Here is a 17,137-nt window from a genome sequence, read left to right on the forward strand (position 1 = left end):
TGCCCCCTCCAGCCAATGACGCCACTCTTCAAAGGCCCACTTTATGGCCAGCAGTTCCCTATTGCCCACATCATAATTCCTTTCGGCAGGGGAAAATTTGCGAGAGAAATATGCACATGGGTGAAGTCTCATATCCTGTACGTCCTTTTCAGAGAGGACCGCTCCAGCCCCGACATCAGAAGCATCGACCTCGACTAAGAAAGGAACCCTAGGATCCGGATGGTGCAGAACAGAAGGCTTCTTTCAACTTGTCAAAGGCTTTGATGGCCTGCAGAGACCAATCTTGAGGATCAGCACCCTTTCGAGTCAATTCTACAATAGGAGCGACTAAATCAGAGAAGGAACGAATAAACTTGCGATAATAATTGGAAAATCCCAAAATTCTCTGGACTGCTTTCAGACTGGTGGGATGAGCCCAAGAAAGGATGGCCTGAACCTTACTAGAGATCCCTTTGGGAGAGATGACATAGCCGAGGAATGAGATCTGCTTCACCTCAAACTCACATTTCTCCATTTTAGCGTCCAAATTATTTTCACGAAGTTTCTGGAGGACCATCCTAACATGCTTTCGGTGTTCAGAAAGAGACTTTGAAAAAATCAAAATATTATCCAGGTATACCACTGCGAATACCCCGAGGAATGGTCGGAGGACTTCGTTAATAAAGTCCTGAAAGACGGTAGGGGCATTAGCTAGCCCAAACGGCATCACCAAATATTCGTAGTGACCAGTATGTGTATTGAATGCCTTCTTCCACTCGTCACCCTGGTGAATTCTAATTAAATTACATGCCCCTCTTAAGTCGATCTTGGAGAACACTGCAGCTTTTTGGATTTGATCGAACAGGACCGAAATGAGGGGTAAGGGATAAGAATTTTTCACAGTGATTTTGTTCAAAGCTCTGTAATCAATCCACAAAGAAAAATCCCGCCCCTACCGGCGACTTAGAGGGACGAATAAAGCCTTTTTTAAGGTTTCCTTGAATATATTGATCCATGGCCTGGGTCTCGGGTACGGAAAGAGCATAAAGACGTCCTTTAGGTAAGGTAGCATTGGAAACCATGTCTATGATGCAATCAAAAGGGCGATGAGGCGGCAGGGTAAAGAAGACTAGACGGGGTGAGAAATGCGAAGAGGTAATGATAAACAATTTTTTGAACAAAAAGACCCCCAGTGAATAATCTCTCCTGAGGCCCAGTTGATACCGGGATTGTGTTTCTTCAACCAGGGCAAGCCCAGGACCACCGGAGCCATGGGACAATGAAAAAGAAAGAAAGAAACCTCCTCCGAATGAAGTGCTCCAACAGATAATCTGAGGAGAGGGGTGTACGTGTTGATACTACCATTGGAGAGTGGAAGACCATCCAAACCACAAACAGAAATGGAATTATCCAAGGGTATAGGAATAATCTTTAATGTGCTGGCCAGGCCAATGTCCATGAAATTGAAGGCTGCCCCACTATCCAAAAAGGCAGTAACCCCAATATCTCTATCCCCAAAAGAGACAAGAGCTTGGATTAGGATAGAGTCTAAGGGAGAGAAGCTGGATAGGCCTAAGTGAATCTCCCTACCATCACTTAGACCCGGTATTTTACTAGCTTCATCGGGCAAGCCATGACGCCATGACCCTGACCTCCACAGTAGAGGCACAAGCCCTTGGCTCTTTTCCGGTTCTTTTCTGATGCTGAAAGGCGCGTAGCACCAATTTGCATGGGTTCTTCACCCATATCCTTACAGTTTTCCCCGGAAGCATTAGTGGATGGTACTGTACTCCAGAATCTCTCTCTCTCTGGCGTTCCCAACACCGTCTATCCACTCTAATTGCAAGCTGTATGAGATCATTAAGGGAGTCCGGGGTTGGATACTGGACCAGAGCATCCTTTATACAATCTGATAAGCCCAGCCGGAACTGACTGCGAAGCGCCGGGTCATTCCAGCCAGAGTCAATGGCCCACCTCCTGAATTGCGTGCAGTAGGCCTCCGCGGTGCCTCGGCCTTGCCGCAGTGAACGGAAGTTAGCCTCGGCAGACGTAGCTCGGTCCGGGTCATCATACAACAACCCCATGGCCGCAAAAAAAGAATTGACTGAGGAGAGAGCCTCGGCACCAGCTGGGAGACCGAACGCCCAGGTCTGGGTATCGCCTTGGAGAAGGGAGATAATAATCCCCACACGTTGGGACTCGGCGCCAGAAGAAGAAGGCCGAATTCTGAAATAAAGCTTACAGGCCTCCCGAAAATGAAAGAATTGGGCAAGGTCTCTAGAAAAACGGTCCGGAAGGTTTACTTTAGGCTCAGGTATCCTGGACGAGGATAAGGCACCATGAACCCGTTCCTCTTCAGAATTGACCCGGAGAGTACGCTCCTGGTTCTTTTGGGTCAGACCGTGCATCTGCCCGGCGAGAGCATGAGCCGCGGATTGCTGGGCTGGATCCATAGTAGTCTACCAGTCCAATAGTCTCTTTTTGGCCAGTTATAATGTTAAGGAGTTGTCAGTGGCCCCACTCCCTAACTCTGTTGCCTTGGCCTAGCGTCCATGGATATGTGCAGAACTAGGCTTCACCTGTACATGTCCCGGCTGTAAGGGTGAATTAAGTCCGCCCAGACTCCGTTACAGGCAGGACTTATAATGGGACAACGTATCCGTGGAGACGGACCAAGAGCAAGAGGACAGACTACCTAAACACGGACAGTAGTGGGCCACTGATCCCCCTATGGGCTGAAGAGCCAATCGTGGTCCCAGGAGGTGACAGTACCTTGGGTAGTACAGATGTAACAATACACCAGGATGTCGAGAGGTAAACAGGTGTAACAATACACAAGGATATAATTAATAATAGCAGCAAGACAATATACAGAGGTATAGGTGTAACAATACACAGGGATGTAATAAGCAACTATGGTGTAACAATACACAGGAATGGAATAAGCGACAATGGTGTAACAATACACAGTGAAGTAATAAGCAACAATGAAAATGCCAATAATGAACTGGTGGATTAATCCCAAATTTATCTGAGAGATGTTATACGGCAGGAAAGTTGGGACACCGCAGCACTGACAGGCAGGTTTTCTATGCAGTGGTGCAAGTAGAGATTTTTTCTTAGTGATACTGATAGCAGGTGCTTAATGCCCGCTGTAGTGCTGCTGCTTAATGCCCCCTGTAGTGCTGCTGCTTAATGCCCCCTGTAGTGCTGCTGCTTAATGCCCCCTGTAGTGCTGCTGCTTAATGCCCCCTGTAGTGCTGCTGCTTAATGCCCCCTGTAGTGCTGCTGCTTAATGCCCCCTATAGTGCTGCTGCTTAATGCCCCCAGGAGTGCTGTTGCTGTGTAATGCCCCCTGTATTGCTGCTGTTCTTAATGCCCCCTATAGTGCTGCTGCTGCTGCTTAATACCCCCTGTAGTGGTGGTGCTGCTGCTGCTTAATGCCCCCTGTCATTGTGGTGCTGATGCTGCTTAATACCCCTGGTCGTGGTGGTGGTGCTGCTGCTTAATGCCCCCTGTCATGGTGGTGCTGCTGCTTAATGCCCCTGTAGTGGTGGTACCACTGTTTATTGCCCCATGTAGTGCAGAGACTCACCCCTGTAGTACAGGTCCAGCCTCCGCTCCCACCACTATAAGTATGAGAGTGTATTGCAGCGCCGCAAGGCTTCCCTCACCTGTCGGCGGCTCTCAGTCATTTCAAATGTGGAGCGGTAACTGGTGAGCCAATCAGAGCTTGCGGGCCGTAGCCAATCACCGCGGCTGCCATGTGGCATTTGAAATGGCCGACAGCTACCTGAGGGGGTGGGGGAAGCCTGCAGCACTGCGAGCGATCATCTCTCACTCACAGATGCAGTGGCAGAGGCGCCGGGGGGATGGGGACGCCGGAGGGTTGAGAGGGGCAAACCTCTCAGCACGATGAGCAGTGGAAGGGAACACAATACTGCACAAATAAGGGCAGGGCGCATTTAGAAGTTAGAAAAATGGCCAGTGTGTTCAAAATGAGAAGCGCTACCCGCTGGCAGCTCGGATATTTCCAAGACACTGCAGAGACCTGGCGCCAACTCACTACACAGCGCCGCAGGAAACCCTCTCACCGTGGCTTCTAGACAGCGCCGCAGGTACACCCGCGCCGCATGGACCCCCCTGCACGCACCCTGCTGCACCCATAAGGAGGTGGGAGCTGGGGGCGTAACAATAGCGCCCGCAGTCCCCCCGACACCCACACTTAGTCAGCGCCTCCCCGCCGTCGCCGGGGCTGCGGTGCTATAGATACACCACTGCGTAAGGAGCAGTATGTTAACCATTTATGTGTACTGTAAGTGGTAGTATGTGTGTGGTGTGTGTTAGGGGCAGTATGTTTGGCATTTGTGTGTGTAAGGGGCAGTATGTCTGTGTAAGGAGCAGTATGTTCTGCATTTGTGTGTGTAAGGGGTACACACACATGCTGCAAGCAGTGTCCCTTACAGACATGCACACTTTCATTTTTATCTCAGAATTTGTTCAAATCTCTTTTTCCAGACACACCTAGCCACCAAGAGGACACAGTGGTCCAGGCGCTCAGCAGTCCACGCCTCCAGGAGAGCAATATGGTCCAGGCACTAAGCAGTCCAAGCTTCCAGGAGTACAGTGTGGTCCAGGTGCTCAGCAGTCTATGTATAAAGGAGGACACTGTGGTCCAGGTGCTCAGCAGTCCATGCCTCCAGGAGAACACTGTAGTCCAAGCAATCAGCACTTCAAGCCTACAGGAGGACAATGTGGTCCAGGTGCCCAGCAGTCCACGCCTCCAGTAGAACACTGTGGTCCAAGCAATCAGTACTTCAAGCCTACAGGAGGACATTGTGGTCTAGGCACTCAGCAGTCAATGCATTCAGGAGGACACTGTAGTGCAGGTGCCTAGCAGTCCATGCCTCCAGGAGGACACCGTGGTCCAGGCGTTCAGCAGTCCATGCCTCCAGGAGGACACTGTGGTCCAGATGCCCAGCAGTCCACACCTCCAGGAGGACACCATGCCTAAGACAGAAGACGATGCCTCGGCTACCAAAAATCATTCTGACATTGAGGTGAGGATCTGCGCTGTGTATGTCAACCCCTTTAATTTAAATTGAGTCACTTAAGGTTGCCCCCATCACCACTGTCATTACTTCCTCTGCCCATAAGCTACTGAATGGATAGCCTTTTTCCACAATAACCATGGCGGCTGAGGCGTGAGGTAATGGGGGTGAGGTGGAGAGGAGGCAGGTCTTACCAGCTTCAGTATGCTCCCCTGCTGCCGAACTCTGGCCTCCCCTGCTCTGCTGCTCCCAGGCTCAGCTGCTGCCCGGCCTCCCCTGCTCTGCTGCTCCCAGGCTCAGCTGCTGCCCGGCCTCCCCTGTTCTGCTGCTCCCCGGCCTTCCGTGCTCTGCTGCTCCCAGGCCTCCCCTGCTCTGCTGACCCTAGGCCTCCCCTGCTTTGCTGCTCCCCGGCCTCCCCTGCTCTGCTGCTCCCCGGCCTCCCCTGCTCTGCTGCTCCCCGGCCTCCCCTGCTCTGCTGCTCCCAGGCCTCCCCTGCTCTGCTACTCCTTGTCTCCCCTGCTCTGCTGCTCCCCGCCCTCCCCTGCTCTGCTGCTCCCCGCCCTCCCCTGCTCTGCTGCTCCCCGCCCTCCCCTGCTGTGCTGCTCCCCTTCTTCTGGGCTTTGCTGCTCTCTGGCCTCCCCTGCTCTGCTGCTCCCATGCTCTCCTGCTCCCAGGCTCATCTGCTCGCCGGCCTCCCGTGCTCTGTTGCTCCCCGGTCTCCCCTGCTATGCTGCTCCTCGGCCTCCCTTCTGTGCTGCTCCCACAGCCAGCAGTGAGTGCGCAGAGGAATTGACCCCCCTATAATTTCACAGTGAGAGGCGGTCACATTAGAGTGTATCACAGAAGTGATTGGCTGAGAGAACCTGGGGATTGGTCATTGTTACCTCTGTTGCCAGAGGCCATTGTGTTGGCAGAAAGCCGCTGTCACCTACACACAGCGAGTTGTCTTCTACATGTCTCAGTTATTGTGCTGCTTCCTATTGGTTGATGGGCTGTACCTGTTTGTGAGTTGGGTCCTCTATAAGGGAGGGTAATATATACGGAATGCTCCGCTCCCCTATCCCTAGTGGTAATCTGTGCCATAGTGGGTACTTGCCCCTAAATCGTGGCTGCGTGGCATTGTTACAGAAAAGCAGCAGATGATGTAAAGACATGGTATCGCGCACCCTGCAGAGAGGGTTATCCTATGGGGTCCTCACCATCCAGCCCCATACCCTTATTAAAGATGGCAGTAAGCACGCCAGTTCCAAATTGCCCATAAACCTGAGGCTTGTGTGGACGTGATATCATGTTGGTGCCTGATCTGCAACATTGGCCCTGATCTGACATTGGGTGTGGTTACTGTACATCAGTTCTGGCTGAGCTTTCTCCTGTCCAATGGGATCGCTCGCTTGCGCCAGAATCCCCGCATGGAATTGTAGCCATCATTGGTCAGGTTGTTATGAGGCGGCAGTAAGTTCCATCATTTTATGGGCAAGATCTCGGCAACAAATTAATGACACCATAAAGTAGCACAATTTAATTTATTTCACACATGGTGCCTCTGATTCACAATACACCACATAGTAGTGTCCCTTATACACAATGCCCACATAAGTAGTGTCCCTTAAACGTAATGCCAACAGTGCTGCCACTTAAAACACCCACAGTAGTATTGCCCATTATACATAACTCCCAGTAGTGTTAGTTAGTGCAGATGGGCATATAATGGGCAAAAAGAGGGGGACAGATCTGGAGAGAGGGGCAGATGCTAGGGAGAGAGAGAGGGGGTATAGATGTGGGGACATTGGTGTGCGCACATTGAGTGTTAGGGGTGCACAGGCACCCCCTAATGCTGTGCCCACATTAATGAACACCTCCCTGCCATTAGCGATACCTTTTACCAACGACTTTTTCTGTTTAGAACTGTATTCCATTAAAAGACGCGCCCATCAATCAATTATGTGTTTTGCATTGTTAATTGTACTAGACCATTGTCATATCACTACATACCTGCATCATCCATATATGTTTGTGACTTTATTTGCATGTACTGTTACACAGAGCTGAACTAGGCAGGAGATTATGGTGTGGCAGAGAGACGTTTTATATTGTAGCGAGTGCCAATAGATGATGGTAGACACGCCAGTTTGGCAGTGTTCGATACACCCAATGAGCAGTGTTAGCTATGCCCAATAGGTGATGCTACGCACACCCCTTTGATGGTGCACCCCCTAATAAAATGTTCTGCGCACGCCTATGTGTGGGGAGATGGGGTACAGATGCTGGGCAGGGAGAGGGGGGCAGATACTGCACAGGAGGGGGGACAGATGCTGGGCAGGGAGAGGGGCAGATACTGGGCAGGGAGAGGGATGACAGATGCTGGGCAGGGAGAGGGGGCAGATACTGAGCGGGAGGGGGGGACAGATGTTGGGCAGGAAAAGGAGAGCAGATACTGGGAAGGGAGATATGTGACAGATGCTGGGCAGGGAGAGGGGGCAGATTCTGGGCAGGGAGAGGGGGCAGATACTGGGCAGGGAGAGGTGGGACAGATGCTGGGCAGGGAGAGGGGGACAGATGCTGAGCAGGGAGAGGGGGCAGATACTGGGCAGGGAGGGGGACAGATACTGGGCAGGGATAGGGGGGCAGATACTGGGCAGGAGGGGGGACAGGTGCTGAGCAGGGAGAGGAAGGCAGATACTGCTCAGGGATAGGGGGGCAGATACTGGGCAGGAGGGGGACAGGTGCTGAGCAGGGAGAGGAAGGCAGATACTGGGCAGGGATAGGGGGCAGATACTGGGCAGGAGGGGGGACAGGTGCTGATCAGGGAGAGGGGGAGATACTGGTCAGGGAGGGTGGAGAGATGCTGGGCAGGGAGATGGGGGCAGTGGCGTAACTACTGTAAGGCAGCCCCAGCAGCCGCTTGGGGGAGCAAGAAGCAGTGGGGTCTGTTTGGGCGCTGGCACCCGCTCGACGCACTGACATGCTGCTGCCTGCCGCTGCCCACTGGCTGAGCACTGGAGGCGAGTCAGCCACAGTGCGGGTGCGGCAATGGCAGAGATGACAAATCCCCCCACTGATTAAATTTACTGTACACAGCCGGCTATTGGCTACTGTGTAGAGGATGGGCAGGCGGATGGGCATGCTAGGGTGGCCTGGGATGTGTCAGAGTCAAGGGAAGCATCAGTGTATGCTGGTCTCTCTTCCTCTCTCCTGCTTTAGCTTCTCCGTTATGTGATGACATCACACGCTGGGGAAACACGCCGGAGAGGAGCCGGGGGGGGGGGGGCGCCAAAAACTTTTTGGCAGGGGGGAGCAGAATTTATAGTTACGCCACTGGATGGGGGGGACAGATACTGGGCAGGGATGGGGAGACAATGCTGGGCATTGAGAGGGGGACAAATGCTGGGCAGGGAGAGGGCGGGGGTACTGGCTAGGGAGAGGGGGACAGATGCTGGGTAAGGAGGGGGTAGAACAGATGAGGAGAGAGAGAGAGAGAGGCTGCAGAGAGGCAGGAGCTACAGGGGCAGAGGAGGCAAGGTGCTGGGTGCAGTAACTTACAGAGGAAGCCATGTGCTCAGCTGTGGGATTCTCGGTGTTCCAGGGGTCAGTGGTGAATGGTAGGCTCCACTAGGGATGGCCATCGATGATTCAACATCATTGATGGTTCATGGCCGATATTGAATACTTTTGTCATCGATGGGAGAGAACTAGATGGTTTCCCTCCATCGATGGAACAGCAAAACGATGTTTTGATTTTTTTCAAAGTGCTGGGACACGGAACATAGCTCTGCTCCCGACACCCGCAAAGCTCTGCTTCCCGTGATTTGATTGGCCCACAGGCCAATCAATCAAACACAATGGATGACCATCGATATGTAAAAATATCGATGGTCATCCATTGCATAGTTTAGCACTATCGATGACCAGTTGCAGAATTGCCATCGATGGCAACCATTGATGGCAATGGCAATGATGGCCATCCCTAGGCTCCACCAATCAGGGGCTCTCTTCTAATCAGTATGTGTCGAGATCCTCCAATCCCTGCTCTGCACATGCAGTTCTTGACCCTGATGCAGAGATCAGGGGGAGGGGCTCAGCACCACAGTGAGGAAGGAAGGTGCAGACCAGGACTAATGTGTGAAATTGGTGATGCAGTCTGTGAGAAGCAAGACTGGGGTACTCAGAAACACTGCAAACAAAAGTATACAACTGATAAATAAGGAATTGCAAATTATGTTCCTACGTTTTCCCTGTAGCAAATACTAAACTCACTGCAGCAACACCACCTTTGGAGGAACGCCACCTCCTAACAGACCCAGTTTCATATTGGCAAAGGAGAGGAAGAGACCCCCCACTTTCCATTTACTGGATATTACAATTCTATAAACAAAAGGACTTCCCCAGTACTGGTGGACCACAAAGGAAGGGTGATTATCCATACACTCATGTCCAATGCACTGATTGATTAACGATTTGCAGTAATTTTAATCATTTTATATCATTATCGCTTCATTGATTTTTTTATGCATTTCATATATTAAATTGTACATTTTTATGTCATACACTCAGGGCCGGCGCCACCACTAGGCAAATCTAGGCATTTGCCTAGGGCGCCGGCCACTGGAGGGCGGCATTTTGTGCCGCCCGGTTACCTGTCCTACGGCGCTGTGTATTTAAATCTGGCGGCGGAGGCAGCGGGGGTCCCTGCAGTCCATTAGAAATCACGAGCGCTATCCGCCGGGCTATGCGGAAGCGCTTCTAGTGTGAAAACTCTGGCAGCACGGCGCAGGCTGATCTCAGCCAATCAGCGTGCTGCCAGTGTTTTCACACTAGAAGCGCTTCCGCATAGCCCGGCGGATAGCGCTCGTGATTTCTAATGGACTGCAGGGACCGCCGCTGCCTCCGCCGCCAGATTTAAATACACAGCGCCGCAGGACAGGTGCTCCCCCCCCGACACCGGGGCGCCCCCACCCCGACTCGCCTGGAGCGCTCCGGTGCCTTGCACCGGCCCTGCATACACTGTTTCTTTATATTTAGCGCAGTTTATACTTCCTGTACCTTTCTGCAGACCAGGACTTCCCCTGGTGGTGCTGCTGTCCTCCGGAGTTTCCCGACCCACTGCTGCACTTATCCCTCTCTCCCCTCTGCTGCCAGCACTGCTGCCTGGCTGTCACACACTGTGACAGGCGCAGCAGCAGCAGCACACATCCCATTCTGTGCAGTGGCAGACTCAGTAGAGTCGCAGAGCAGGGAAGCGCCTATGGAACACAGCGCCTCCTTGCTTTGCAGGCTCTGGTGAGCGGGTAGCGACGGCCCTGCGGGTATCTCCGACTCTACAGGGGTGAATATTACCCCATTTATTGGGTGTGGCCGCATTACACCCCACAGCAGGTCATATATGATGGGCCCATCCAGCACAGATTACACAGCCCAAATCTGCTTCAAAACTGAAATACCTTTTACTCACTAAGCATAATGGGCGCGACCGCACGGGGGGGAACGATGTTTTGCAACTGCGCATGTGCATAGTAATTTATGCACATGTGCAGCGGCTGTGTGCGAGTGGCCACGGTGAATAGATTATTCACCTGGTGCTCGCACAAAACAGTGCGGGCAGGGGGCGGCGGGCCGGGGGATTTGCCCATGGGAACGCCCAGCGTTTCATGGGCATTTCCATGAAAATGCTGTGTGTTCCCATGGTAATTCCCCGATGGTGTGGGGGTCGGGCAGCGGATGTCAGGGCGCCCGTAGATCTAAAACACCACAGAGGTGCTTCAGATCTGCGCGCTGGCAAATTCATACGATGGTCATCAACCATGAAATTATTTTGTCCCTGCACGCAAGGCTGCGAATGGATGTTTATGCAAAACATCCATTCACATGCCTTCAGGGGATCGTGGCGTGCGATGGGGCGGTGTGCCAAAGACAGCGAGATTTGCAGCCTTTGCGAGTCAACCAGAATAACCTCCAATATGTGAGCTGCAAGTAGCAATAGTAAGTGACCAGACCGTGTAATGATGACATCACTGTTTATTGGTGGTAATAAAAAGGCAATTCCAGCCAAATTAGTTTTTCCGTTGCAGAGACCGCAGTACCGGTGAGCAGCCGCGCCATGAGCAGTGTAGCAATCAGCAGGCCGTGATGGTGGCGGCAGGTTCAGGATGATTTGGTGAGTCTTATACCTGAATGACCCCCACGGGGTGTGTGTGAGACTGTATGTATGTATATATACATATGCATACATATGCATACATATATATACATATGCATACATATATATACATATGCATACATATGCATACATATATATATACATATACATACATATGCATACATATACATACATATACATACATATGCATACATATACATATATATGCATACATATACATACATATATATACATATACATACATATGCATACATATACATACATATATATACATACATATGCATACATATACATACATATGCATACATATATATACATATACATACATATGCATACATATATATATACATATACATACATATGCATACATATATATACATATGCATACATATATATACATATGCATACATATGCATACATATATATACATACATACAGACGCACATATCTGCTGGCTGTATCTGCAATTCTAAAGAATGAAGATTTACTGTATTTAACATCACATGCCAAGATACAGTCACTATAATGCATTTACACAATGGGGGGGGGGGGGGGGGGGTAACAGGATGAGGGTAGCAGAGTAACAGGATGAGAGGGTTGCCACGTCTCCAGGATTTCATGGATTCTCCCTAAATCGGTGGCAACCCTCCTGGATCTTTTTGCAGTCTCCCGGATTCTAGGATTCTGGGATTCTCCCGGAATCCGGGTGACTTTGAAAGCCTCCACAGTGCCAGAAAAGTCACAGGGCATGTGACTTGTGAGTTGCTGTCCGCTGCACAACTCCCTCTACCTCCAGAAATATTTAAACTGGGTTGCAGGAGAGGAGATGATGGAGGAGCACTGTGCAGCCAACAGCTTAGGATGTTGCAGCAGTGCTTCCTCCCAAACTGAGCCCCGGAGGAGAGATAAGCCGGCTGCTACTGTGTATCAGACACAGGGCAGTGCCGTCTGTGCTGTCAGCTGAGGAAATGGTGAGGCCAGTGTGAAGGGGGGATTTGTGTGTGTGGACGGTCAGTGTTTGGGGCAGATTTGCATGTTAGAGAAGTGAGGGGGTGGGGGAGGTTGCTGTGAAGTTGTTGTCACTGGTGTCAGGGGGAGGGGAGGATGTATGAGGTATCTGTATAGGAGTTGTCAGTAGGGGAAATGTGTTATTAAATGTAACAATAGAGACTTTAATACGTGTCTGTATTAGAGGCCACACCCACTTTTCTGAAGAGGTCATGCCCGTTTTACAAAGCCACGCCCACTTTCCCGGGAGCGCACGCGCACATGAAGGTGTGTGTGTGTGTGCATGTGGGGGGGGGGGGGGATCTCCAGGAATTGAAGATGCCTGAAGTGGCAACCCTGAGGATGAGGGTTGCGGAGTAGCAGGATGAGGGCAGGGGGATTTCAAAGAGGAAGGGGGAGTAGAAAAGTCTGCACAGGTTGGTGCTACGGCCCACTTTACAAAGCCACGCCCACTTTCCCAGGAGCGCACGCGCACATGACTGTGTGTGTGTGGGGGGGTAGCTCCAGGAATTGAAGATGAGGGTAGTGGATGAGGGCAGGGGGGTAACAGGATGAGGGCAGGGGGGTAACAGGATGTGGGCAGGAGGTAACAGGATGTTGCCAGGGGGGGGTAACAGGATGAGGGTAGCGGAGTAACAGGATGAGGGCAGAGGGTAATAGGATTAGTGCAGGCGGTAACAGGATGAGGGCAGGGGGGCAACAGGATGAGGACAGGGGGAGTAACAGGATGAGGGCAGAGGAGGGCTGAGGGGGTGTGGGCGCCGGGGGGCTGCGGGACTATTATTAGTTACTCACTGCCAAGTTCTGCTGCCAGCACCTGTGCCGGGTCCCAGCTCTCCCGGCTACTGCTGCAGCTGCAGCGCTGCTGATACAAAAAGAGACACTCGGAAAATGGCTGCCCCCATACTGCAGACAGTTTTTATGGGGGCAGCCATTTTCCAAGTGTCACTTCTCAGTACTAGCAGCAGCAGCCGGGAGAACCGGGACCAGGCGCACACGGTCGGATGCGGCAGGAGGTAACCCCCCCTGCCGCCGCACAACACCCCCGCACCCCGGCTCCCCTCCGCGCTCCCCGGCTCCCCTACACACTGACTGGCAGCACAGGTAACGGCTGAGGTAACGGCCGCACGGTGGTGGCGGGGGGGGGGGATTTGTTTACCCTAGGGGGGCACCCCCCTGCATTTTCGGCGGGGAGGGCGCAGAATTATTAGTTACGCCACTGCATATACACCATCGTTGTTACCGTCTTTTTGATACCAGCCTGTGCACTGGTCGACACCCCATTCCCCCTTTCCCTACAACAGTAACATTGGAAGGATCTGGTGTAGTTCTGGTTATTATCCATAAGGGGACTGGGAAGTAATCTGACGCTACAGACCGCGGCTCTCGCTGTGTAATTATCATTCTGACTACATGACATTAATGTAAAGTTCCCAACAGGCCAGACCACCGTAACTATCCTAGAGACAATGTGGGGACGTCCCTGACATTACTGTGGTGCTGTGGTTATGAGAGCCAGGAACCCGCTTGCCTGTACTGCAGCCAGTACCCCTGTGACGCTCCTGTGTACTTACCTTATAAGGTGCGCGTTCTGCAGCAGAAACAGGTGAAGAATCTGCAATGGGATAAAATGAGCGTTTCTATACATCACCTGCCAACATACAATCACTACGAGGCAGTATCAGGGATCACTGACCCCTATTTATACCACCTGGTATAGGTTACATTAATCATGGTGCCATATCTGGTAATGTCCCCGTCTCCACCGCCCCCATGTAATATAGCCCTTACTATAGGGTAATGCTGGAATGAGAAGGGATTACCGTCCCGATTCAGACCTGGGCCACCCTGCCAACTGCAAACACCCCCTTCCCGCACCAATGTACACATGATCGCTGCCAGTCACGGGAGAAGAAGACCCTTCACAATCACTCACCATGGAATGGTTTTCCCAACTGTTCGCAGCGCTGAGTAAGCTAGGCGTTACTTGGCGCTGCAATGGTGATGGGGACAATGAGGCCGCTGCTGACATCAGCGGGCCCTCACTACCGCCAGAAACACGCCAGCGTTACTCCCCTCGCCTGTCAATCAACTTTCGTATGGATAACACTAGCTAGCCAATCACTCACTGGCTGTAATCAAAAGGACCGCTGTTTGCATGCGCAGTCATACGATAATTGCCCGATCAGGTCTTACTCACGGCCAATATCCGGTTACTACTCACTTGGTGACTTGCTTCCTCCACCATTTCTGGGAGAACCTCGCTGGTTTACTAACAAAGAACAGAGATTATATTATAGGAATGTGCAATGTAAGAGACTGTATATGCCATGGGCTGTATATACAGGGTACACGTGACTAATACCTGGTACGGGTGTTACTGGGTGTAAGCCGGGCACATACTGATGTGTATGACCGTCCCCCCTCTATGTCATTATACTACCATGGGCTGTCTATACAGGGGTACACGTGACTAATACCTGGTGCGGGTGTTACTGGGTGTAAGCCGGGCACATACTGATGTGTATGACGGTCCCCCTCTATGTCCTTATACTACCATGGGCTGTATATACAGGGGTACACGTGACTGATACCTGGTGCGGGTGTTACTGGGTGTAAGCCGGGCACATACTGATGTGTATGACGGTCCCCCTCTATGTCCTTATACTACCATGGGCTGTCTATACAGGGGTACACGTGACTAATACCTGGTGCGGGTGTTACTGGGTGTAAGCCGGGCACATACTGATGTGTATGACGGTCCCCCTCTATGTCCTTATACTACCATGGGCTGTATATACAGGGGTACACGTGACTAATACCTGGTGCGGGTGTTACTGGGTGTAACCCGGGCACATACTGATGTGTATGACGGTCCCCCCTCTATGTCATTATACTACCATGGGCTGTATATACAGGGTACACGTGACTAATACCTGGTGCGGGTGTTACTGGGTGTAAGCCGGGCACATACTGATGTGTATGACGGTCCCCCTCTATGTCCTTATACTACCATGGGCTGTATATACAGGGGTACACGTGACTAATGCCTGGTGCGGGTGTTACTGGGTGTAACCCGGGCACATACTGATGTGTATGACGGTCCCCCCTCTATGTCCCTATACTACCATGGGCTGTATATACAGGGGTACACGTGACTAATACCTGGTGCGGGTGTTACTGGGTGTAAGCCGGGCACATACTGATGTGTATGACGGTCCCCCTCTATGTCCTTATATTACCATGGGCTGTATATACAGGGGTACACGTGACTAATACCTGGTGTGGGTGTTACTGGGTGTAAGCCGGGCACATACTGATGTGTATGACGGTCCCCCTCTATGTCCTTATACCACCATGGGCTGTATATACAGGGTACACGTGACTAATGCCTGGTGCGGGTGTTACTGGGTGTAACCCGGGCACATACTGATGTGTATGACGGTCCCCCCTCTATGTCCCTATACTACCATGGGCTGTATATACAGGGGTACACGTGACTAATGCCTGGTGCGAGTGTTACTGGGTGTAAGCCGGGCACATACTGATGTGTATGACGGTCCCCCTCTATGTCCTTATATTACCATGGGCTGTATATACAGGGGTACACGTGACTAATACCTGGTGTGGGTGTTACTGGGTGTAAGCCGGGCACATACTGATGTGTATGACGGTCCCCCTCTATGTCCTTATACTACCATGGGCTGTATATACAGGGTACACGTGACTAATGCCTGGTGCGGGTGTTACTGGGTGTAAGCTGGGCACATACTGATGTGTATGACGGTCCCCCTCTATGTCCTTATACCACCATGGGCTGTATATACAGGGTACACGTGACTAATGCCTGGTGCGGGTGTTACTGGGCATAAGCCGGGCACATACTGATGTGTATGACGGTCCCCCCTCTATGTCCTTATACTACCATGGGCTGTATATACAGGGTACACATGACTAATACCTGGTGTGGGTGTTACTGGGTGTAAGCTGGGCACATACTGATGTGTATGACGGCCCCCTCTATGTCCTTATACTACCATGGGTTGTATATACAGGGTACACATGACTAATACCTGGTGTGGGTGTTACTGGGTCTAAGCTGGCACATACTGATGTGTATGACGGCCCCCCCTCTATGTCCTTATACTACCATGGGCTGTATATACAGGGTACACATGACTAATACCTGGTGTGGGTGTTACTGGGTGTAAGCTGGGCACATACTGATGTGTATGACGGCCCCCTCTATGTCCTTATACTACCATGGGCTGTATATACAGGGGTACACATGACTAATACCTGGTGCGGGTGTTACTGGGCACATGTTAGAGAAAGATAACAGCTACTTACGCAGATGACATGTTGGGACTGCTGTTGGGGTAGAATAATAATAATTAGAGGTGATACACAAAGCTCAGCAGCACATTAGTGTGATCCACACAACGTGACACTACCACACTATACACAATATACACATGAGAGTTTCTCTACAGGTCTGACCCTGAAATGTACAGTAAAACCAGTTGTGTTTCTGATACATGATCAGAACCAAGATCAGCAGAGAATCAGCAGCTGGTAAATACTGCTGCTTAGTAATTCTATTCCATGGTCTGACCTCTGCCTGTGTGCTAGATCTAGGCACCGATTCAGAAGGTCCGAATTCGCACCCTTGGCCAATGTTTGAGTCTGCGCATTGTCATGCAGGCCCTGGCTGCGAGCAGCTTCAGATAACTTTTTCTTTCTTGACAGGCAGGGGGCGTCCCAGGGTGGACCCACAAAAACCCACGTCGATGGGTGGACCTACAAAAACGGTGGGCGCACCCATAGAAATGCTGGGCGGAGCCCATGCCGCTGCCTACTCGGGGCAGGTGGATGACATCACCGCCTTCAAATCAGCCATCACCGTTCTACTAAAAAGTAAGTCCTGGCTACTTCTTATAGTGAA

At 51.5% G+C, this 17,137-nt stretch overlaps 1 long non-coding RNA gene across 1 annotated transcript in view; it reads left to right on the forward strand.

Annotated features, from left to right (window-relative positions):
- Positions 1 to 16,780: 16,780 nt before the first annotated feature.
- LOC146062687 (uncharacterized) overlaps positions 16,781 to 17,137 on the forward strand; it is a 62,347-nt gene continuing 61,990 nt past the window's right edge. Inside the window, exon 1 of the long non-coding RNA XR_014471466.1 lies at positions 16,781 to 17,109. This is a non-coding gene — a long non-coding RNA (uncharacterized LOC146062687). The remainder of the gene's footprint in view (positions 17,110 to 17,137) is intronic.

Source organism: Crinia signifera, chromosome 3, assembly GCF_055691185.1.
Source record: "Crinia signifera chromosome 3, ASM5569118v1, whole genome shotgun sequence".
In the NCBI taxonomy this organism is placed as follows: Eukaryota; Metazoa; Chordata; class Amphibia; order Anura; family Myobatrachidae; genus Crinia; species Crinia signifera.